Here is a 9,373-nt window from a genome sequence, read left to right on the forward strand (position 1 = left end):
AGGAACTAACTCATAATTGATACAGTTGAGATTTGCTCCTATATCAAACAAGGCTATAGTTTTTATTTGAAGATCATCAGGGAAAATGAGTTTTATCTAAATTAGATATGTTCTTGAGGTTATTCCTTTTAGTACATTAATAAGATTTTCTGGAACGTTTTCAGAAACCTCAAGATTTTGAAAATCATTTTCTTCATCAGAATCTGATTCACTGTTTTACTTTAGCATCAAGCTTTGGAGCAGAATAGAATCATTTTACTGCTTTTCTTTTAATTCTTTGAGTTATGTTTTAATAGTTTTAATTTCTTTATGGAGTTCTTGGATAGTAGGAAGGGGATGCTTTTGCCTTTTTCCTTTTTCCAAAATCAAAGTAAGATCGTAGGTGTTCTTACTAGATGAAGGGATGAGGGTTTCAGTTTTTAAAATTTCTTTTAAAACTTGCTTTTGAATTTGGGGCTCATTAATATACTTGACAGCTTCAACAAGAGCTTCTTATTGCCTAATGAGCATATTAATATTTTTTGGAATCTCATCCGAATTTGATTCAGAGTATTCATATGAGGTTTTAATTTCATCAATTTGGAATTCTTCCTCGTTATTAGAAAACTCTGATTCAGAGGTTTCAACTAGAAGAGCTGAAATTTTGTTTAAAATTTTTTCTTCTATTTGGAGCTCTTGAAGTTTTTTAGAAAACTTACAATACTTTGTAGTATGGCCTTTCTTGCCACACTTGTAGCAAGTAATTTTGCTAAAATCTTTTTTGGGATTCTGTTTTGTGTATTTTGAAGAAGATGGCATCTAGTAAAAACTTTCTTTATTCTTTGGCACCTTCCTGCTTTTGTGAAAACGTTTTTTCTTATAAGGCTTTGAAAAATCTTCTTTAGATTTTCCTTTGTAGGCAGGGGAAGGTTCTATGGGATTATACTCAAACTTGTTATAAAAAATACTTAGTTCTTGCCTAGTTTTTTTCATTTCCCATTTGAGCTGTCTTTGAAGCTTAAGATCATGGCAAATTTTTAGTCCTTCTTTTTGAGTAAGGCTAACTAATCCACCATAAGTACAAAGATCATAGGGGATTTGGCCACTATGGGCTTCTTTGATAGTATTCCTAACTCTTTCACCTAGTATTTTAGGTAAACCAGCTAAGAATTTTTCTTTCCAGAAAGGTTAGTTTGAGTCATCTCTAAGCATTATTCTGGTCAAGAAAGTGTCTTTATAGGCTTGGAAATTGCTAAGTCTTTTACATGTCAGATTGCTGAGAAGTTCAGCATTCTTATCTTTGAGATGAGATGGATCTCCTATGAAGTGGAGGGAAATCGTAAGGATTAGGGTTGACACAACATCCTCAGTTAGATTTCCTAATTCATCTAAGATAGGGGTTCCCTCTATTGTGGTTTGGATAGCACTTAGGATTTGTAGCTGCTGTGCTTCAGTGAGATAGTAATTCCACCATCCTTTAAGCTGGGCTGAAAAACCGGCTATAAGGAGTTCAGTTATGGCTCTATCAGAGGTACCGCTTTGGCTTTTGTAGGCATTTGCTGCCATGGTCATTTGTTGTAAGAGACCAAGAATATTGTATTCAGACATTCCATCTATATTCCATTCATAGACGGAGGAGGCATTGAATCTAGATTGGGTAAGGACATTATTCCTGTTTTCTATCCTTAAGTCAGGGGCAATAGTCCTAGGAGTATGCCAAGTCAATCTAGGGCCTTGCCATCCCAATCTATTGATCTGGGACGGTTTTTCAGTAATACTTTCTAGTTTTGCATCATTAGACTCACTGCTTTGGGCTTGTTCTATAGCACTGATATTCCTACTGGATTGAGGAGTATTTGGTACTAGGTTTTTTGAAGACTCGGAAGTGGCTAACTTGCTAAGTTGTTCTCTGACTGCTCTAGCAAACTCAGTTTGCTTATGAAATTGGTCTTGACTAGGCTTTGAAATCTGATAGGGTTTGAAGACAAGATTTTTGAGTTTCTTTGTTTGACTCGTCTCCCCTAGATGAGCAGTATTAGTGATTATAGAGGTCAAGACTGTAGCAGGTCTCTGAATCTAGCTTTCTATCCTAACTAGCTCTTTTCCTATTGTGTTAAGATAGGTATTTGAAAAATTATTTTGTTGAACAATATTTTTTATATTCTTTTCAAAATCCTCTCCTACTAGTTTGTAAGGTGTGGCTTCAATTTCATTTTTCCCATAATGAATGGTTATCTTCCTAAAAGGAGGATGTTCAGATTAGATGGTTTGATTTTCTTCGACCTTCCATTCTGGGGCTTTGTTTCTGATAGTAACTGGACTAATGACTTTATCTTTGAAAGGATATGAAATTTTATTTTCTTTGCAATAAATCTGAAACCAGTCAAAAAATGTGATTTGGATCTTTATTTGCATGCAAAATTCATAGTATCTTTCCTGGATACCATCTTTCTCTTTTAAAAAACCAAAGTTTTTGGAATGGTTTTTCTTTGAATAGAAATCTTCATGTAAAAGCTTTTTATTAATTTAAAAATCTTTTAAAATCATATTGATTTCTGCTTCTAGGTTTTGGATTATTGTCGATGGTGATGGTGAAAAGGGGGTAGAGATAGATTTTATGTCATCATCTTTCTTTGGTTGGCCGTCATTGTAAACAGGTCTTGGGACATTGCTTTAGTAATCAACATTTTATAATGTAGTGGTTGAGCTTGGCAAATCTGATGTTGAAAATCTTGGCAATGTTTGTGATGAAACTGGTTCTTTATAAAGGGCATAGATGACAGAAGGTATATTTGAAACCCTTCTAATATCTATGGTTGAAATTGAAGAACTATCATCGGAAAATCTAGAGGAAGCTGATTTTCTGTTAAATGTGAGCTTTACCTTCCTATCTGGAAACTGGATTATGTTTCTGAGATTAGTGTTTGGTTCTATCTGTTTTGGAGATTCGGGTTGGGTTGCCCCTTAGAGTATTTACTCTTCTGGGAGTGTGATATCTTTCCATTGAATGGTCTTTGGAATAGTTGCATTGACTTTAGAAAGGTCTGTTTTTTAGGAATAAGGTTTCTCCTTTTGGTGAGTGAAGCTTGTGTTTCGAACCAAAAGTAGAAATCATGGCTTTATAATGTATTTTGAAAATCAAAGCTATCGGGATAGACCTTTCAAGCATTTTGTAATCATGCATTTTAATCTGGAGAACAATACTCTTTAAAACTTTTTTATCATTTAAAGAAATTGCAATGTTTGGAAAGCAATTAAAACTAATAGGTCCTTTATTAAGACTTGACTCGACTGTTCCTAACAGAGAATTATAAAAATTTATAAACCTAGCATCCCTAAGGACTACTAAGATAGAAGTATTTAATCCTTCTCTAGTAAGGGGTTTTATTCCTAACTGGACAAGGCCTATGTGGATGTATTTGTAATCTTTTTCTTTATGTTTCTGGAGGGTTTTTGAATTTAGAAGATAGATTTCTTCAAAAGGCTTTGAAATTTGGATATCTCTTTCTTAAGCTTTAATGGTAAAATCTGTTTTGAAGATAGGAAACTTTGAAAAATGATAAATTTGCTTCTTTTGAATCTTGGGTATTTCTCAATCATCAATATGCTTTATAAAATTTTCTTCTTCACTATTTACTAAACCTTTGGATCTTGAATATTCAGAGGTAGAAGAGTTTGAAAAGGAAGACGATTTACAAAAAAGTGGTTCTAAATTCATTTTAGAACAAATTAAAATAACTTTGTTTTAAACAAACATGAACCAAGCCACCAGTTTTACTGCCCTTATGTCAAAAACGGGTCTTACTACTGATGTGCATAGTTTTACACATATTTGCTTGCATATTATTGCGTATGTTCTTAGCAATTATTGTGCTTTTATTCCCAGATCACCCGTGTTTTGTCTTCTTTTGCATTTCAGGAGCATTTATAGGACCGTCATCGGTGTTTAAGCAATTATAGATCAATACGTGTGGAAATGGACGAGAATTCATCAAGATCAGACAAGAGCTCGCGTTGCACACATTGAGCATGGCCTGAGTCAAGGCCGTGCTGACCATCACGGCCTGGACTCTAGCCGTGACCAACCATTGAAACTTGGTCTTCAAAATAATGATTTGGGCACCGTTTCCGAGGCCACCATGGCCTCCACCACGGGCCCTGGTGGCCAGCACCGGCGAGGGCACGGCCATGGTGAAAACCTACTTGGTGAGATCCTAGACTTGGCCGTCTTTGACTATACCCTTAACCACGATCCTGCTGAAACAAAATATATAAGGAAAATGAATTTTTTAGGGTTAGAAATAGGGGGAAGGAGTGACATAGAGCCTGGCGCTGGTTGGTTTCCGCATGATTGAAAAGTGCGAGAGAGTTGGAGGAGGAAGAACCTTTAATCGCAAGGTTCCGAGTGCAAAACAGTAATGGAGCAATTCAACAGGCAATTTGGGAGATTAATCAAAGTGTAGATCCAGATTTGGAGCTGTTCATCCAATTCGAGAGAAAAGGGTGTACATGTTTTATTTTCATTATTCTTTCATTGTAATTGATTTCCTAGATTGTTTTAAACATGAACATGTTTAGCTAGACTGATTAAATTCATTGGGATTTCTTTACTATGTTGGCTTAATATTATATTGTTGGATTGTTTGAGTTGGTTTTGTATTCTTCTTGCTTTCAGTATTAATAAGATAGCATTATTCATGAGACGTTGTGAATTGTGGTGTTTAGATTGCTTTGTGTGATTGAGAAGTCCATTTGGCAATTGGAATTTTGAATAGCAACAATTGGTTAATAATCACTTAGAGATAAGGATAATTAACTAGCCGAATTAAGAATTAAGAAAGCTTAATAGAGGCGGATTAAAGCTTAATGCTAATTTAAGAATCAATTGTTAGGAAGAGATTCCAACTTTAGGTTATTAGGTTTAGGAATTCGGTTATCTCGAGAGAGAAATCGAATTCAGTTAAGAATTTGTCCACGGGTAGCATAATTGGATTCATCAATCCTTTATCTTTTGTTTGATCACCAACTATTTTAGGTTCCCTTTGGGTTTGCTTTCTTGTCTTGGTTATTTCATTTACCCATTCATTCCTACATCTCCCTTAGAACTTAGCTTGTAGCTATTAGTTAGTTTAGAAATTATTCATCATTCATCTTAGGTTAATATAACAAAGAACAAAGAAGTAACTCTGGGCTTTCACTTTCCCGAGGAATACGACCTTGATACTCGCCATTAGTGCTAGACTGCATCGATAGGTACACTGCCTTAGATTGTAGCTAACACAATTAGCATCACATCAAGTTTTTGGCGCCATTGCCGGGGAATGTTTGAAAACTAGAGTGAAATTTGCTATTTGTTAATTTAGCCATTTATTTTATTTTATTTCTATATATTTATTTAGTTAAGTTTATGATTCAGGTAGTGAATGATAAGGAGGTTCAATGTTAAATTCAAACTCTTTGTATGATGCGTTGGAAAATGGGATTGGGAACCAAGAGAGTGCTAAAAATTGGGATACCTATGCATCTTTAGAAGCTCGAGTGGAATCGTTTTGCAGGGCTACCGATCAACTCTCCACTCCTATCCTTTCATCTCAAGTTTTTTGTGAATTTTGTTGTGGTTTATATTTGAGTAATGATTGTCCATTGTATAGTGATGTTGCTCATTGTTCTTATAACTATTAACAATTGAATTATACGGGAAGTTGGCCAAATGACTCGTATGGAAGCACATACAATCAAGAGTGGAGCACTCATTCACCCTTTGGATTGAGCTTAGATGGCCCAGAACCACCAGAATCTCAGCAACCACATCAACAGCCTAATCTTGCACCTTCAACTCAAGATGAAGAGTTAGTGTCGCAGGAGCTGATTATGAGGTTCATTACAAGTCTTGATGATAGATTCCAACAAACAGAGAGGGTACTTGAAAGTCAACAAGCCTCTATTAAGAACATAGAGCATCAAGTAGGCTTGATCTTCAAGTTACTAGTTGAAGAGCAATTGGGAACTCTATCAAATGCTACTGAATCCGAGGAACACTTGAGCACTGTCACTTTGTGTTCATGTGAGAATTTTTTTGGTTTATCTACTATGTTTGACGATGATGCTTCTGTGCAGGATGATTTCTTGAACATGGAGATGGAACCAGAAAAGGAAGAGGCGAACATAATTCCTTTGAAAGACTATCAACAAGAACGTACAGTTGATGATGCTGAGTTGCAGTTAGAGGAATTTTTGGTAGATTTTCCACAAGTCCTTTCGATGATGGAAGATGAGCACGAGTTATCCAATGAAGAAGTCTTGGAGGAGCTCGAGTTTCTTCTAGCAAGTGAACCAAGCCAAGGACTAGAGAAAACCATCGACGTTCCTGAAGAAATTGCCCAACCGTTGATCCTTCCAATTGGTGAAACTTCAGCTTTCAAATTGGAAAAGCCCCTAGAGCATCATGACTACGTGCAATTATACGAGGAGCGAGTGTTGCCCATCATACTGGCAGCTTGCTTAATAGTCGGGAAGAGGAAATTGACGATTATCCCTCTAAGCGGATACTTGAAGCCATTTGCTTGGAAGAAAGATGGATGATCATCGATCACGCCCATTTGCCTTTCACCATGAGTCCAGCTAAGAAGACTCATCACATCAAAAAGAGGCGCTTTTGGGAGGCACCCCAATTTTTATCTTTAATTTCTAATATTTTAACCTTTTGTTTTGAAACATTTTATTAGTTTTAGTTTTCATATTTTATTTAATTTTCATTTCAGTTTCGATTTTATTTCTTTATTTTATTATTTTCAGATTCTACCGAGGAGGCACTGAATTTCCACAACATCAGCCTCGATGGATGATCAGGGCAGTCCCCTAGATGTTTTTATTTTTCTGCATTTATTTTTCATACATGTCATGCACTTGGATTGTATTGCCTTTGTTCTCTTAGTTGAGCATCCCATGCGGGGTATCCACAACATTTTACACCGAGGACAATGTGTTTTCAAGTGTGGGGTGGTTGTGGGTAAACCTTATAATCCTACTCTCTCATATGATTCTTAGATATATCTGAAATTGCTATCACTAGGTGTTGTGTATTGTTAGGATGTTAGAACACTGTGTTTTTATGCACTTGAGTATGCTATTTTTGAGCTGATTGATGACTTGATTTATAGAATTGTAGTTACTTTTCTTTGTTGTTCATTGTCCTTGGAAAAAAATTGATGGTGTTTTACACATCAACCCTGCCGGGTTAAACTAGTGTTATTTAATTGTTTTTCGAATTGTCGAATTTTAACTTAGAACGTTGATAATGTCATATGCATGTGTTTCTTAAGTAATGATTCAATTAATGATGTTGTGAACCAATTGCACCTAATACCACACCTCAAAGTGAGATTTTGAGCCTGTTGAGCATTCATTATACATATGCTCTTTATATTTCTTGTTTGAGTGTGCATTGTACTTGACTTTGGTTCTAGAACTTGCTTTGTAATGCGTGTTGAAGTTACATGAATATTGTGAATACCATGAGATGATTTGGGCGATTTAGAATTCACCACATTTGACCAAAAGCCTATCACCTTATGTTTCCATTAGTTAGCCAGTTTTGAGCCTTAACCTTTTCTTCATAATCTATACCTATACATTTCAATTATACCATTCTTTACTTTTATCTTTCCTTTACCCTTATGCTGGATTTCTTTCTGTGATTTATTCAACTTTATGTGGGATTAAAATGCTAGTTGCTATGTTGGTAAATTCACTAAATCTTTTTGATATTTAAATGCTCCCTTTGATCTAATTTGTATTTGTTATTCTTTATGTTTATTCGAGTTGTATGCAGCAGTTGCTAATAAGCTGCTAGTTCATTATTAAAAAAAATAAAGAAAGAAGAAGAAGAAAAAAAAATATAGTAAACAAAATTCTTTAATTATTTATCTCTTTATTGGATTTAGAGCATTTGCGAGCGTTATTCTATGAAGTAAGGATTTTAGTGAATGATTCTTTTTTTGATCTTAGGCATTTAATCCTTTAAGCATATACTATTGTTTATTGCACGAATTCCAGTATTTTCACACTTTTGTCCAAATCTTCGTACCTTTACCTTAGCCCCATTATAACCTTGGTAAAGACCCCTTGATTTTGGTATTTACTTATTCACAGTAGCGAAGATATGATTTATGAGCAAGCTTATGGTGAGTGGGTCTTGTGTATTTGTTTTGAGGGATTTGTTATTCACCTAATATACACTTTGAGCGACTTGAGTGATCCCAGTGAGGCACTGGTTCGTGATGTTTGTATTGAGTTGTCATTTAAGTTATTCATGCATTAATATTATTTCCATTCTCTGTTAATGATTTGCAATTTGATTTATGATTGAGTATCCTTTGAGATGTGTCGGATACTATCTGTTGTAGACTAGGGGCATAAATTGTAAGGAATTGCTAACTGCAGTTTTATGAGGTGAGTTGTTAATTGCTTGAGGACAAGCAATAGCTTAAGTGTGGGGTAATTTGATGTGCATAGTTTTACACATATTTGCTTGCATATTATTGCGTATGTTCTTAGCAATTATTGTGCTTTTATTCCCAGATCACCCGTGTTTTGTCTTCTTTTGCATTTCAGGAGCATTTATAGGACCGTCATCGGTGTTTAAGCAATTATAGATCAATACGTGTGGAAATGGACGAGAATTCATCAAGATCGGACAAGAGCTCGCGTTGCACACATTGAGCATGGCTTGAGTCAAGGCCGTGCTGACCATCACATCCTGGACTCTGGTCGTACCAACCATTGAAACTTGGTCTTCAAAACAATGGTTTGGGCACCGTTTCCGAGGCCACCACGGGCCGTGGTGGCCAGCACCGACGGGGGCACGGCCATGGTGAAAACCTACTTGGTGAGATCCACAGTTTCAGCACGGCCTAGACTTCGGCCGTGCTGACCAGCGCGGCCTTAACCACGGTCCTGCTGAAATAAAATATATAAGGAAAACGAATTTTTAGGGTTAGAAAGAGGGGGAAGGAGTGACATAGAGCCCCGACTACCGGTCTGGTTCTACGCATGATTGAGTGCGAGAGAGAGTTGCAGGGAGGAAGAATCCCAGAATTGCAAGGTTCCGAGTGCAAAACAGTAGTGGAGCAATTCAACAGGCAATTTGGGAGATTAATCAAAGTGTAGATCCAGATTTGGAGCTGTTCATCCAATTTGAGAGAAAAGGGTGTACATGTTTTATTTTCATTATTCTTTCATTGTAATTGATTTCCTAGATTGTTTTAAACATGAACATATTTAGCTAGACTGATTAAATCCATGGGATTTCTTTACAATGTTGGGTTAATATTATATTGTTGGATTGTTTGAGTTAGTTTTGTATTCCTCTTGCTTTCAGTATTAATAAGATAGC

This window comes from Ricinus communis, chromosome 1, assembly GCF_019578655.1.
Source record: "Ricinus communis isolate WT05 ecotype wild-type chromosome 1, ASM1957865v1, whole genome shotgun sequence".
In the NCBI taxonomy this organism is placed as follows: domain Eukaryota; kingdom Viridiplantae; phylum Streptophyta; class Magnoliopsida; order Malpighiales; family Euphorbiaceae; genus Ricinus; species Ricinus communis.